This window comes from Symphalangus syndactylus, chromosome X, assembly GCF_028878055.3.
Source record: "Symphalangus syndactylus isolate Jambi chromosome X, NHGRI_mSymSyn1-v2.1_pri, whole genome shotgun sequence".
NCBI classification, from domain to species: Eukaryota; Metazoa; Chordata; class Mammalia; order Primates; family Hylobatidae; genus Symphalangus; species Symphalangus syndactylus.
Window position 1 is genome coordinate 133,031,011 of NC_072447.2, and position 15,355 is coordinate 133,046,365.

General features: G+C 52.9%; 1 protein-coding gene across 5 annotated transcripts in view; it reads left to right on the forward strand.

The window, feature by feature from the left end:
• Window positions 1–768: 768 nt before the first annotated feature.
• Window positions 769–15,355, forward strand: part of BCORL1 (BCL6 corepressor like 1) — a 77,056-nt gene continuing 62,469 nt past the window's right edge. For 2 of the 5 annotated variants that reach the window (XM_055266847.2, XM_063634735.1), the window contains exon 1: window positions 3,057–3,212. The gene's annotated coding sequence lies outside the window, so the exon portion shown is untranslated. Of the gene's footprint in view, window positions 846–1,432; window positions 1,788–2,126; window positions 2,207–3,054; window positions 3,213–15,355 lie in introns of those variants that run through there. The other 3 variants (XM_055266848.1, XM_063634733.1, XM_055266849.2) reach the window with 3 other exon arrangements.

Consider the following 15,355-nt stretch of genomic DNA (forward strand, 5'->3'; position numbering starts at 1 on the left):
CTCTAGAGCTGGGCTTTTGGCTCCGAATCGTGCAGGCTTCCCACTTTGCACAGACCTTTCATCCCCTTCCTCCTTCTTCCTCCCTCGGGTCTCTCGCCACCACCCCCTAACCCCCCCCCCCGCCTCCATCCCCAGATGCCTCCATGCCCAGGTGGTGTTACCCACTGAGGGTGGCCCAGGGGGTTTGCAGCCGGGGAGGTTGCCACCAAGGGTGGGCCGCCCCGGAGACGAGAGGCGAGGCGGCGAGCCCTGGCATTTTCCTTTCCCCAGCACCTGTCCCACTTCGGCGCCGGGGCTGGGGCTGCGCCCGCGGGCGGCCTCGGAGCTTGAGCGCCAGAACCACGCACTGAGGTCGCCCAGGGTGGGGAAGTGGGGGGCCGGGGGAGGGGCGGGGCATCCGGCGGGGACGTCTCCCCCACCGCATGCAAGACCCTTTGCGCTCCCCCCCCAACATACACTGAGGCTAAAACAGGGGGATGAGAGTCACACAGAGCACGAGCGAAATCGTTCGCTCTCCGACCCGAACGGCGCGTTGCTCGACCCCCCCCTTCCTGGAGCCGAGGGCTGGCCGAGGAAGGTGGCTCCGTTCTTCCCCCGTGGCCAGTGCGGGGTCTGCGGCTGCCCGGCGAGGTTCCGGCTTCCCCGGGACTGGCAGGGGGAGCCCCGAGAACTGCAGGCCCGCCCCCCCTTCCTCCTCCTCCTTCCCCTCCTCCCCCACGTGTCCTCCCTGAGCCCAGCGGCCTGATCCCAGCACCCCCCCGCCACCTCCCCCCTCCCGCTTCGCCCGCTTCCCCGGCGGCGTGGAGAAGAGCAAAGTTGCGACAGCGGCCGGGGGCTCTGCCCAGGTAAAGGGGGCGCCGTGAGGCGGGGGTGGGGGGACGGTGCGGCCCTGCGGCGGGGGCGGGGGGAGGATAAAGAAACTTGTTTCCCGCGGCCCCCACCCCGCGTGGGTTCCGATCTTGCGTGGAACGAGCCCGCATGGCGAGTCGCGGCAACACTGCCAGGACCGAGGCCGGCACCTGGACCCGGACCCGGACCGCGCGCTTGGGCCGGCTCGGCGGGCGCAGGCAGCGGGCCAGGCCAGCACCCAGGCAAGGGCGGGGTGGGTGGCCGTACACCGGACCAAATCGGGGACTCCGGTGGCGTGGGCGCGGGCCGAACCCGGACCGGGCCGAGTTGGGTGGCGAAGTAGGACGTGGATTCGGGGGCGGGGCGCGGCGGGAGGGGGAAACCAGGCCTGGCCAGACTGGCCTGGGCGTGGGGGCGGGGGGCGAGTTCGGGGCACTTGCTGGGCTCTGGACCGAGCGGTAGGGCGGGGCAGCGCTAGGGGCTGGGCCGGACCCGCAGGGAGAGGGCGAGGGGAGGGAGAGCCGGGGGTGGAGTAGGGGCGTGGAGTTGTGAGCGGGGTCTGGCCTCGGCCGGGGGCGAAGGTAGATCGGCGGGGCCGCGAGCGGAGGGAGGGAGGCCCGCGGCAGCGCGGCGGCAGCGAAGGCCAGCTTCCGCGGAGTTTGTGCCCGGGCTTCCCGGGCTCCGGCCGCCTCACGCGCACAAATGGGGCTAGGGGATTGAGTGGTAAGCAACTCCGAGGGTTAGACGGTGATCCGGCGGCGATTCCGGGAAAAGCGAGGAAAGACACTGTCTGCGATTGTGCCGCACCCCCCACCCACCTCTTAGCATCTGGATTCTGCTCTCGTAGTGGGGGCCGCGGACCCTCCCCGCCACAGTCTTTTTACTCTCCAACACTCCCACCGCCTTCCCCCTTCTTCAGCCATCTGACTCTCCTAGGGGTATGTGTTTTTGGGGGTGGACGGCGACGGGGGTGGGGGATACTTTCCTTCCCGTGGCGGCAACCTAGTTCGTATCTTATTCCTACAAGGTAGCGTCGCTTCGAGTCGCATGGACATTGGGGTTTAGATAATTTACCCCCACCCAAGCGATTTAATGGCTTTTAAGCAAAAGGCGAATACCTGGATTTCCATGACAGGGATGAGGTTTGAAGATTGGGATTCACCCCCAGCTCACTTCCACTACCAACCCCTCTTTCTTGTGAGCTACTTCCACGAGTATCCAAACCTGGGGGGGGAGGGGGGACGGGAGTATTAATATGCTTCTCTATTTCTACACAGGGTCGGCGTGGCGAAGGACCGCTAGCCTTGGAGAGAAAGTAGCCACCAGTCCAACTCGGGTCGCCCCCACCATTATTTCGGTGAGGGGGCAACGCTAAGAAGGGGATACTGGTGGGTAGGGGCCCAGTATAAGGGAGGGGGCTGGGTAATCGTCCCCAGAGGGACTCCGTGTCTTGGCGGGGAGAGAAAGAGGCGAGCCCCGGCTTCAGGGGAGGGGTTCCGGGGAGGGAGATGGGGGGGTGGCGACGACGGTGGGGGGGAGCGGGAAGAAGGGGGAGTCACGCCCTGCCTGCAAGGGGAGCCTCCCTCAGGCCCCTGGGAGAAGGGGACTGAATGCGTCTGTTCTCCGCTGCCCGGCAGAGATCTGGGGTCTCGAGATTTGCACACTGGATCGGCACCAGTGGCCTGAGAAAGTCAGGTCGGGGCATAAGGTGGAGAGCGTTGGAAGAAAGAGAGAGAACCCTTTGGCCGCGGCTCACTGACCCTCTCCCTTCCTCAACCTCCCCCTTCGAGGGGCGTCGAGGTGGGGGGGGGGACGTGGAGCTCCTGCAGCCCCGCAGATTGAGCGCCTCCGCCTCTCTCGGGAGTCTAGCTTTTTGCCCGGCTTGCTGCAGCCACTGCTGCCTCCCTCTCCGGAATCCGCTCGGTCCTCTCAGCGATCCCCTCCTCCTCTCCTCCCCTCCCAGTGTCACCGGGGCTGCTTGGCTCTGCCCCCTTCGCCGCCGCTTGCTCCCTGCTTTCGTCCCTCCCTCTCTTGCTCGCTCCCTCCCTTCGCCTCCTCCTCCCCATTCCCCCCACCCGCGTAGGCGGCATTCTGGGAGTTGTAGTCCGGTGGAGCGGGGGTTGGCGCCGCCCGCGGACCCAGCCGGACTCCACTTCCCGTCGAGCCCTGCGACCGGCACCCACTCCACCAGGCTTCGCTCGCACACAGACACACACACACACCGCTCTCCCCCTCACTCTTTCGCTCGCCGCGGCTGCTGCCAGTGTGTGGCTCTGTCTCTCCTCCGCTTTGCTGAGCCCTCCCTTCTTCCTCTCAGTTCCTAGAGTCCGACCGCCGCCGCCGCCGAGAGAGAGGAGAAGGAGGTCGGTGGCGATAAGGGGCGGAGGGGGGCATCAGATCGGGGCAGTATTAGGCGGGTGGTGGTTAAGAGGGAGTAAGAGGGAGCCCGGGTGGCGGCCTGAGCCTCCCCGCGGAGCCGACCCGGGAACAGGTGCGTCTTTTTTCTCTCTCCCCCAATCCCTCCACCCCTTTTGACTCCCCGGCTTTTTCGTATCCCCCCACCCGCTTCTTTCTATCTTAAGCCTTTCTCCAACCCTGTTCCTTCTTCTCCCTGCGGCCGCTCGGCTTGCCCCCCGGGGGCGCCGTCCTCTTCGTGTCCCCGGACGTAGCGCTCCCTGGAGCTGGCTATGTCTTCGCCCCTCCCTTCGGGACAGCTCCCCTCCACTTCCCACCTTCGTACCCCATCCCCTGACTTGCCCTACCCCCTTCTCGACCCCCTTCTCTCTTAGCCAGGTGAGACTCGTTCGCCACGATCCGAGAGAGTCTTCTTCCCGGCTGGGCGGGGGTCTCCATGGAAACGGGGGTCGGTTGATCCTGGGGGGGAAACCATAGGAATTACCCCACTCCTCGGAAAGGGAGGTGGAGGCTATGGTCTTGTTAACTACCTGACCCCAACCCCCGATGCAAGGATCCGACGATCCGAAGGGAGGCTGGCTAGCAGGGCAGGGCGAGAAAAGGCTTTTTTTTGGGGGGGGGGGTTGTCCGTGATGAAGTGTTGAAGAGACCGGGAGAAAATATCCTCCAACCTCAGAGGGGAGGTGCGACGGGTGCTCTTCAGGGCTGCTTTCTTCCCGGCGCTGGGGTGCGGGAACCGTAGGGTAAGGGGTACCCCTAGGTGGCGGCGGGGCCTGGGTTCGGGAGTGGGAGTGCTGTGATGGGGGCAGGGGCAATTATCCGAGTCCCTGGAAAAAAGGCGGGGGATGACTTCGGAGCGCCCTGGCTCCGCTGCCCTCGCTCTAGGGGCGGGGGCCGCCGGGCCGGGCGCGGCGGGGAGGGGGCTTAAATTGAAGGAAGATGAGATCGGGGGCAATTCACACTAGCACCGGCAAGCCAGAGGGGAGATCCGGCGTGCAAGCCCTCCACCCGCTTCGCGCCAGGCCTGGAGGCAAGGGGTCGGTGAGCGAAGCCGAGGGCTGGAAGGAGAGAGGCTCCGGTTACGGGGCCGGGTTTCGGGATCAGGGGCAATCCCCCGGCCCTTGGAGAAGGAGGGAGAGGGATGGCCGCGAACCCCAGGGCTCCCCCACCCCGGGTCCTAAGGGGCGTGAGGAACGGACAGCAGGCCCAGCGGAGCTGGATTCGAGCGGATCGCGGCTGGGGAGTGGGAGGGCTTAGTGGTGGGCTTCGGGGGGAGCAGTCCGGCAGCGGGGCGGGCGGGCGGGGCGTGGGGCTCCGGCGGGCGGCGGGGCGGGGCCGGGGCGGCGCTGCTGCCGCCGCCGCTGCCGCCGCCGCCGCTGCTGCTCCTGCTGGGGCCGCCGCAGCCGTTGCCGCCGCCGCCGCCGCCGCTTCTGGGCGGGGAACGGAGGCCAAAGAGAGTCCCGTGCCGGGGCAGAGGGCGCAGGCGGCGCGCGGTGGGGAGGGGGCCGTCCTGGGGGCGGGGGCAGGCGGGGGGGGTGGAGCCCCCGACGGGGGGCGGTACGAGCCGGGACGACGACGACGAGGAGCCCCGGGGGCCGGGTGCATGGAGGACGAGGTGCTGGGAGAAGGAAGGGGGGTGTGGGTCCCGCGACTGGCCTCGTGGGCTTGGCTCCTCGAGGTTCGGTTTCGGGACAGAGCCCTGCAGGGGCGCCAAGAGGCCGGGGAAGGGATAGGGAGGTGAACTGGTCGGTGGAGGGGGCCCTCCTCGCCGGGGTCCCGCCGAGAGGAAGGCTGGGCCAGAGGGACGTCCGGGGCAAGGCTGGGAGGAGCCGGCCGCACCTCGGCTAGGGATTTCGCGTTATGGAGGTGCAGGAGATCGTTGTAGGGAAAGACGTGGTCGAGGGGAAAGGTGGGAGGGAAACACTGCAAACCCGGGAGGCCAACAGCACAGGCCCATGGGGGTGCCCTTCTATTCCGCTCGCACGTCCTCCCTCCCTGAGTGGAAGCACTATGTTTTTGTTTTATTGTTTTGAAATTTTCAATGTTGGCTGATCGAAACTGTCGATGGGGTGATATTCATTCTTGGTGTCTCCTGGAGTAGACAGTAAAGACAGGCATCCTTTGGCGAGCAAGCATCTAGCCCAGGGTTTAGAGGCTCTTTACGTTAGTGTGGAAAGGGGGCCCGGTAACTTTGTGCCACAGCTTGACTACTGTTAAGGCAGTTTGGAGGTCGTCCCCGTGGTACAGAGGTGGAGTACAATTGCAAAAATCTTCAGTGAGACTTCTGGAGATGAGTTGTAGGTTAGCGTTACAGTGGTTAGCCCTGTGGTTCTTTCAACTTAGAAGGCTCTTTCTCAAAAGCACGCCGTTGAGTTACATGGGAAAATAAATGTGGATTGCATTTGGGGTTGAGAGTGGATTAGGTTGATAATAAAATTTCAAGGTTGGAAGGAAGTTTTAAGGTTATTTACTTTTCTGTTGATATGTCCTGTCCTTGAATGTTGGAATTGAGGGAGCTTTATTTTGGGGAAGATGGTAGATGGCACAGTGTAGGATATCTGGTGCACAGTTTAGGGTACTTTAATTGAATGATGATGTCACCATGTGGTACTAAAGATGACAGTATGTAGGAGAGAAATTTGGGGGATTCCATTGGGGATTAAATGGGATAACCTAATTTTAAGAATCATCCCGGGGCTCCAAATAGAAGCAAAAGGCTGGGGAGGAGCCTGTAAAATTTCGATGGAGGCGAAAAGTTAGTAGCAAAGACTGAGGGAGCTGGGAAGAGCCAAGGGGCTTGGTGAGTCAAGTTAAGAGAATCTGAAGGTTGATAGTAGAGTTTAGGGATGTGGCCCTCTTGACTAAGTCATGAGGATGTTGTTAGGTGGACATCTTTTGACAGGGCAACTTAGGCAACTGCCCTTGGGGCAGATGTGAGGGATGAAAGGTACAGGCCTTGGGGCACAGAGCCTGACTAAAATTGACCTTAAGAGGGCTGATCCTGATACCAGCTTTACAACAAGGGTGGTTAGGTTTCTTTTCTTTTTTTTTTTTTTTTTAAGATGGAGTCTCACTCTGTCACCCAGGCTGGAGTGCAGTGCCACAATCTCAGCTCACTGTAACCTCCGCCTCCTGGGTTCAAGTGATTCTCCTGCCTTACCCTCTAGAGTAGCTGGGGCTGCAGGTGCCCGCCACCATGCCTGGCTAATTTTTTTGTATTTTTAGTAGAGACAGAGTTTCGCCATGTTGGCCAGGCTGGTCTTGAACTCCTGACCTCAGGTGATCCACCCGGCCCGGTTTATTTTTGTCCTGGCTGTAAGTCATTGATGAGGAAGGAGAGGGGTTTTACCTCTCCCTTGTCTGAGTCCAGGAGGATTTTTTAAAAAATTTTTTTAGAATAGGCCAATAAGGAGGGGACACAAATTTTTAGAATAGGCCAATAAGGAAGGGACAGCAAAACAAATTGTTGGCATAGGGCAGAGAAAAGCTAAGGCCCCGGCAAGCTCTGCTGCTGGAGTCTGCATAGGGCAGAGTCTAGAGAGTTCCACAAGACATGATGACTGCACCAAGAACATTCATGTGGGTCCGGCTATTTTGATTTGCCAGGAAAGCGTAGATAAAGAGGGAGGATCCCTTTCTCAGTGACATAGACATTCTTGGGAAGAAAAGAGGAGTCCTCCAGAGGGCTCTGCTTCATTTATGATACAGTTCATGAAATAGAAAAAAATGGGCCGGGTGCATTGGCTCACGCCTGTAACCCCAGCAGTTTGGGAGGCCGAGGCAGGCAGATCACTTGAGGTCAGGAGTTCAAGACCAGCCTGGCCAACATGGTGAAACCCCGTTTCTACTAAAATCACAAAAATTAGCCAGGTATGGTGGGGCGCGCCTATAATCCTAGCTACTTGGGAGGTGGAGGCACAAGGATTGCTTGAACCCGGAAGGTGGAGGTTGCAGTGCACTAAGATCGTGCCACCACACTCCCGCCTGGGCAACAGAGCGAGAGTCCATCTCAAAAACAAAAAAAAAAACCAAAAAAAAAAAAAAACAAAAAAAAAAAGAAAAAAGAAAAAAATGTTTAGTATGGGGAGTGGAGGATCTCAGGACACTATTAGTTGGATTATGGGTTGTAGGGAAGGGCTTCTTTGAGAGAAACAGAATTATGGGAAAAAAGGACTTGGACACTAGAGGGAAGGAAGGCAAGAAAGAGAAGTCAGGAAGAGGGCTGGTTGAGCAATGAAAGGAAAAGAAAGGTGATCATCACTGGTCCCATGTAAGGGCCAACTAAGGAAGAAGTCAAACCTTGAAATCTCTAGGACAATGTTTTCCAAAGTAAACTTTGAAGAACTCTTAAAGCTCTTTACAATTTCATGCTGGAATCACTAAGGTTAGGACAAGAGAGAAGGAATATATGGGGTAAAAGTAGGGTGGGGGAGAAACTGGCATTTAGAGAGAAATACAAGCATATTTATCCATAAGGAAATAGGGAACTTAGAGATTATATACAGGTTAAAATGCAGAATGTGAGAGAAAAAGAGAGGAATTAAGAGCCAAAGGAGGAAGATATTTACTCAGGTATCTTTTGGAGCTGGTGTTAGGGAGCGGAAAAGCTTGCCTTTGACAGCCACTGCCCTGAGAGGGCCCAGGAAGCAGAGGTTAGCTGGGATCCAGGCCTTACACATCTAAACATTAATTAGAAAATCTAGACTAAAGTAAGGATACTGAATGGGGGGAGGCATTCACTGTCCTAAATAGAGTGGCCTTGAAAGAAGGAAAAAGTGGGAATCCACCAGTGTTTCCAGTCTGCAGGTGGGAAGGATCCTAGGTATCAGGAGATGAGTGATGGAAATTCCAGGGTGAAACTGGATAAAAAACTGAGTGGCATGGGAGCCTGTGGGCCAGAATTGGAGGGTTGGGGTTAGGGGCATGGAAGAGAGGCTCTAATCAGGGCTTGGACTGGAGGCCATACGGAGTAATTCATTGATTCTGGGCTGAGCTAAGCTTGGGATGAAATATAACAGCCAAAGAGAGTAGAGAGCTGTTCTTCAGGGCCAGTCAGCATCAGAATCAGTGAAGAAATTCGAGGTCAAGTTTGGGTGGGAAAGTGAACACCGGAGTGGAACAGAGAGGGCGCTGGAGAAAGTGACACAATTGTTGGGGTAGAATAGGAAAAGGGAGAAGCCACTGATGATTACATAACCCAGAGGGAAGACCCTAGGCCTTCGAGTTTTCAAAGAGAAGGGAAATTTCTTAATGCTGGAGTTTGAATTAGGTGTGAATCCATGCTTGCCAGAGTGTTTAGTGTCAGGATGGCCAAAGAGGGAGGTAATATCTACTTTTCGGCCACTAGGATGCTAGTACAGTATTTGATATAATTATACATATGAACTAGGCTTTATTAATGCCGATTTTTGAATGGTTATCCTCAAAATAATGTAGAAATGGTTCTTTTTCTAAATTAAATCATTCCCTTTCCCACTGTTCATAACTTAAAAGCAATCTTTCATGATGAGAACTTTCTTTGGCGAACTGAAGTTTCATTCTGGTCAAGAGTAAAATTTAACTCTGTGTTTCTATCCCCGTAATTCAAATATGCTGTTCTAGTTTTCTTTTTTATTCTAAGCAGAAGCGACCTTTTCCCCATAAAACATAAAAAAGGATCTTTTTTTTTTTTTTAAAGTAACTGCAGGCTGCATGTCAAGGTCATATTTTCCCTGGTCAATGAATTATGATGCATTCGAATACAGCTGATATATTATTTGTAAAATGTGGTAATTTTCAGATATACTCATCACAGTATGTGAGGCAGGATACCTCTTCATTTGTATTTTAAGAAAACCTTAAGCTGAAGGTCCGTGAGGAATCCAGGGTGCTAAGGAGCAGGGAAAGCTTTGTGTTTTGGGCTTCTTTACCGTCGGTCTGCTAAGAAACAAAATTTGGTTACCTCATTACTAAGGTATGCCTAGAAATCATAGTGTTAGTGCCATTTAAGGGTACTGTTGAGTTTTGTTATAATGCTGATGTCCAGGGACAAGGAGAACAAGCAGATTTTTGCTTTTCCAAGTTTTGTGGAGAAGTGCACCGTATATGACTATGATCGCAGAGGTGAGTTGATGCACTGTATACCTGAATCCATGAGATGATTATCTTCTGATAATGAGGCTTTACTCAGTTTAACTTGGTTGTACCACACCCCAGTTAGTATAGTACAGTGGTTCTCAAACGTGAGCTCCTCAGAATTGCCTGGGAGGCTTTGGATACCCACAACCTCAGATTAGAGTGCTTGCTCTTCTACTTCCTAGCTATGTGGCAGGAGGCAAGTCACTTAACTTACTTTCTTTCTTTTTTTTGACAGAGTCTCACTCTGTCACCCAGGCTGGAGTGTAGTGGCGTGATCTCGGCTCACTGCAAGCTCCGCTGCCCGGGTTCAAGCCATTCTCCTGCCTCAGCCTCCCAAGTAGCTGGGACTACAGGCGCCCGCCACCATGCCTGGCTAATTTTTTTTTTTTTTTTTTTTTTTTTTTAGTAGAGACGGGGTTTCACTGTGTTAGCCAGGATGGTCTCGATCTCCTGAGCTCGTGATCTGCCCATCTTGGCCTCCCAAAGTGCTAGGATTACAGGCGTGAGCCACCGCACCCGTATTTTTTTTTTTTTTTTTTTTTTTTTTTACCAGAGACAGTCTAGCTCTGTCGCCCAGGCTGGAGTACAGTGGTGTGGTCTCGGCTCACTGCAACCTCTGTCTCCTTGGTTCAAGCTATTCTCCCACCTCAGCCTCCTGAGTAGCTGGGATTAAACGTGCCCACCACCATGCCTGGCTAACTTCTCTATTTTTAGTAGAGATGGGGTTTCACCATGTTGGCCAGGCCTGTCTTGAACTCCTGACCTGAAGCGATCTGCCCACCTCAGCCTCCCAAAATGTTGGGATTACAGGCATGAGCCACTGTGCTAGGTCTTCACTTAACTTTCTTTCTTTCTTTCTTTTTTTTTTTTTTTTTTAGATGGAGTCTTGCTCTGTCACCCAGGCTGAAGTGCATTGGTGCTATCTTGGCTCACTGCAACCTCCGCCTCCCAGGTTCAAGCGGTTCTCGTGCCTCAGCCTCTTGAGTAGCTGGGATTACAAGCGCCCAGCACCATGCCCAGCTAATTTTTGTATTTTTAGTGGAGATGGGGTTTTGCCATGTTGGCCAGGCTGGTCTCGAACTTCTGATCTCAGGTGATCCTCCCACCTCAGCCTCCCAAAGTGCTGGGATTACAGGCATGAGCCACCATGCCCGGCCCACTTTGTTGAGCCTCAGTTTTCTCATCTATACAATGGAGATGATAATACCAATTTCACAGGGCTGTGAGGATTACACAAAATCATCCCAGGCCCATAGTAGGTGCTCAATAAACGGGACCTATTATTTTATTTATATATATAATATAATTTTTTTTTTTTTGAGATGGAGTCTCGCTCTTTCGCCCAGGCTGGAGTGCAGTGGCGCTATCTCGGCTCACTGCAAGCTCCGCCTCCTGGGTTCACGCCATTCTCCTGCCTCAGCCTCTCCGAGTAGCTGGGACTACAGGCGCCCACCACCGTGCCCGGCTGATTTTTTGTATTTTTAGTAGAGACGGGGTTTCACCGTGTTAGCCAGGATGGTGTCGATCTCCTGACCTCATGATCCGCCTGCCTTGGCCTCCCAAAGTGCTGGGATTACAGGTGTGAGCCACCGTGCCCAGCCCTATTATTATATTATTATCTAATTTTTCTTGTTCAATTGTGTCCTATTATTTTACAGTAAACATGGTGGCAGCATGAAAACTATCAACAGCTTCTCAGTGGTCCTCTTATATCTTTTTTTTTTTTTTTTTTTTGAGATGGAGTCTCGCTGTGTCCCCCAGGTTGGAGTGCAGTGGCGCGATCTCAGCTCACTGCAAGCTCCTCCTCCTGGGTTCACGCCATTCTCCTGCCTCAGCCTCCTGAGTAGCTGGGACTACAGGCGCCCGCCAACACGCCCAGCTAATTTTTTGTATTTTTAGTAGAAATGGGGTTTCACCGTGTTAGCCAAGATGGTCTCGATCTCCTGGCCTCGTGATCTGCCCGTCTCGGCCTCCCAAAGTGCTGGGATTACAGGCGTGAGCCACCGCGCCCAGCGGTCCCCTTGTATCTTGATTCTCTGTCCTCTTTCTTCATATTCCTGTTGTATTAGTACACATTTAGCATTTACGGCGTGCTAGGAAGAAAGCTTGACTCATCACTGCATCCACCTTTGAGATGGAAGTGGCGGCTTCTTTAACAGCTATGCTGTAACACTGCTCAATAGTTTAGGACAGGAACTGAGAAGTGTATGTCCAGTTGAAACTTTAGGGAACATTTCGGGCCGTGGGTGACATTTTTAAGAACCATTGCTTTCTGAAAAGGGCTGTTTATTTAATTAATTTATTTATTTGTTTATTTATTGATTGATCGATTTGAAACCGAGCCTCACTCTGTTGCCCAGGTTAGAGTGCAGTGGTGTGATCTCGGCTTACTGCAACCTCCGCCTCCCGGGTTCAAGCGATTCTTCTGCCTCAGCCTCCCGTGTAGCTGGGACTGTGGGTGTCAGCCACCATGCCTGGCTAATTTTTGTATTTATATTATTTATTTATTTTTTGAGATAGAGTTTCGTTCTTGTTGCCCAGGCTGGAGTGCAGTGGTGCAATCTTGGCTCACTGCAACCTCCGCCTCCTGGTTTCAAGCGATTCTCCTGCCTCAGCCTTCCGAGTAGCTGGGATTATAGGTACCCACCACCACGCCCAGCTGATTTTTGTCTTTTTTCTAGTAGAGATGGGGTTTTGCCATGTTGGCCTGGCTGGTCTCGAACTCCTGACCTCAAGTGATCCATCTGCCTTGGCCTCCCAAAGTGTTGGGATGAAAGGCGTGAGCCACCACGCCCGGCCTGTTTATTTATTTTTGAGACAGGGTCTGGCTCTGTTGCCTCAGCCTCCCGAGTAGCTGGGACAGACCACCACGCCCGGACAATTGTTTTTATTTTTGTTTTTAGTAGAGACAGGATCTCCCTGTGTTGCGCAGGCTGCTCTCAAACTCCTGAGCTCCAGCATTCCTCCTGTCTTAATTTCCCAAAGTGCTGGTATTACAGGCGTGAGCCACTGTGCCTGGCAGAAAATATTCTTTTTTTTTTTTTTTTGAGACAGAGTCTTGCTCTGCCACCCAGGCTGGAGTGCAGTGGCGTGATCTCGGCTCGCTGCAACCTCCGCCTCCTGGGTTCAAGCAATTCTCCTGCCTCAGCCTCCTGAGTAGCTGGGATTACAGGCGCCCACCACCACGCCCAGCTAATTTTTTTTGTAATTTTAGTAGAGACGGGGTTTCACCATGTTGGTCAGGCTGGTCTCAAACCCCTGACCTCGTGATCCATCTGCCTCAGCCTCCCAAAGTGCTGGGATTACAGGCATGAGCCACCGTACCCGGCGCATTTTATTTTATTTTTGTTTCTGAGATGGAGTCTTGCTCTATTGCCCAGGCTGAAGTAGAGTGGTGCAAACTCGGCTCACTGCAGCTTCGACCTCCCAGGCTCAAGTGATCTTCCCACTTCATCCTCCCGAGTAGCTAGGACCACAGGCCCATACCACCAGGCACAGCTGATTTTTAAAATAATTTTTGGGCCAGGCACAGTGGCTCATGCCTATAATCCCACCACTTTGGGAGGCCGAGGCTGGCAGATCGCTTGAGCCTAGGAGTTCAAGACCAGCCTGGGCAATGTAGTGAGACCCTGTCTCTACAAAATAGTACAAAAATTACCTGGGCTTGGTGGCGCCAGGTGTGGTGGCATGTGTCTATAGTCCCAGCTACTTGGGAAGCTGAGGTGGGAGGGCCACTTGAGCCCGGGAGTGCCACTACAGTGAGCTGTGATCGTGCCAGTGCACTTCAGCCCGGGTGACAGAGTTGAGACCCAGTCTCAAAATAACAACAACAAACTCTTTGAGGTAATACTGTTTAATGAAAGCTGTATAGATACACCTTTGAATGAATAATATATGTAAAATTAGTTGAACCCATAGCTGAGTCTGTTTTGTTGTGAGAAAATAGAAAGAATAACCTGATGATGGTCTCTCCAAATATCTGTGTGTGTAGTCCAAGAGACTTTTATAAAAGCAAAAGTTGGGTGAGGAAGAATTGTCTTTTTTAAAACTATATATATCTATATTTACTTATTTATTTATTTAGAGACCGGGTTATGAGACTGGCTAATTTTTGTATTTTTTGTAGAGATGGGGTTTCACCATGTTGCCAAGGCTGGTCTGGGACTCCTAGGCTTAAGCAATCTGTCTGCCTCGGCCTCTCAGTGTTGGGATTACAGGCATGAGCCAGTGCGCCCGGCCAGGAATTGTCTTTAGGTGAAAAATTGCGTATCATGAATATGGTATACTGAAATGGAGGCACCAGAGGGCCACTGTCACAGTCTATGGCAGGCAGGACCCAGAAGCATCTCAAAAGGGATTCAGAATGTCTCATATTACAATGATTCAACTTTCGAGTGTGAAAAACACACTAAATATTTATATGGTCCTGCTGAAGACCAAGATTGAGGAAAGCCAATTTGTGTTTTTGTTCTAGTGGAAATTAGAAGTACTCAAAAAATGACCCTAGCTATTTAGGGTGACATTTTGAGGTTGCTTTGCCTTTTGAAAGGACTGATTAATTTCACAATGATCACTTAAGTTTTGTGTGACATCTAGAAGTTGTATAAAATCTTATAGCTAGAGCCTAGGTCTATTATAAAGCTATGAGGAGGTGTTTTTGTTAAATGGAGTAAAGTAATTTTCTTACAGCAGGAAATGGAAGTGAGTACTGTTTGAATAATAGGAAAAAAGTATCATAGCAATGGGTAGAAAGCAAAAAGAATCTGGCGGTACAAAAATGTAAGTGAGGCCAGGCACGCTGGCTCACGCCTATAATCTCAGCACTTTGGGAGGCAAAGGCAGGAGGACTGCTTGAGGCCAGGAGTTTGAGACCAGCCTAGGCAACATAGGGAGACCCTGACTGTACTGAAAAAAATTTTAAATTAGCCAGATGTGGTGGCGCACACCTGTGGTCCCAGCTGCTTGAGAGGCTGAGGTAGGAGGATTGCTTGAGCCTGGGAGGTCAAGGTTGCAGTGAGCTATGATCATGTGATTGTACTCCAGCCTGGGTTACAGAGCAAGACCCATCTCAAAGAAAGAAACAAAATGTAAGCAAAAGATTAAAGCTTTTGCATTTGACTACTTCATTCTTGGAATAGATTACCTATGGTCCTTTTTTAAATTTTTTATTTTTATTTTATTTATTTATTTTTTTGAGACAGAGTCTTGCTTTTGTAGCTCAGGTTGGTGTGCAATGGCACAATCTCAGCTCTGACCCCCCGGGTTCAAGCGATTCTGCTGCCTCAGCCTCCCGAGTAGCTGGGATTACAGATGCCCCTCCACCATGCCCAGCTAATTTTTTTGTATTTTTAGTGGAGACAGGGTTTCACCATGTTGACCAGGTTGGTCTTAAACTCCTGACCTCAGGTGATCCGCCTGCCTTGGCCTCCCAAAGTGCTGGGATTACAGGCGTGAGCCACCACGTCCGGCTAGTCTATGGTCCTTTCCTAAGTGCTTTCATGTTATTCCAAATTTTTAGTAGGGACTAGTAGTTTATTCCCATTTTGCAGGTGACATGGTAAATGGACATAGAGAGATAGTCTGAGATGGCTGAGAAGTCGGGACTGGGAGTGTTCTCCAAGTTTTCCCACCCCAGTGTAGGCTATGGGTGCTAGAGTATATCACATTTCAAGGCATTAATGCCTTGTAGATGGTTCTGAATGGATTTTGGATGTTCCTAAACATCAGATCAACCCTGAAAGGATGGGATCCAGCACTAGTGAGGAGAGTGAAAAGGGCGTAGTATGGGTCTGGATGCTAATGCTCACAGAGGAACTCCAGGGAGATTGCAAGCCCTGGCCGCTCGGCTGAGATGACTGTCCAGCCTCCTGAGGCGACTACCTTGGGGTAACTACATTCATTTGAATGATAAACGCTCATGTGTTTAACAGGCAGTTAACATTCCTTTGTATCCAGTCTCATAAATGTTTATAGG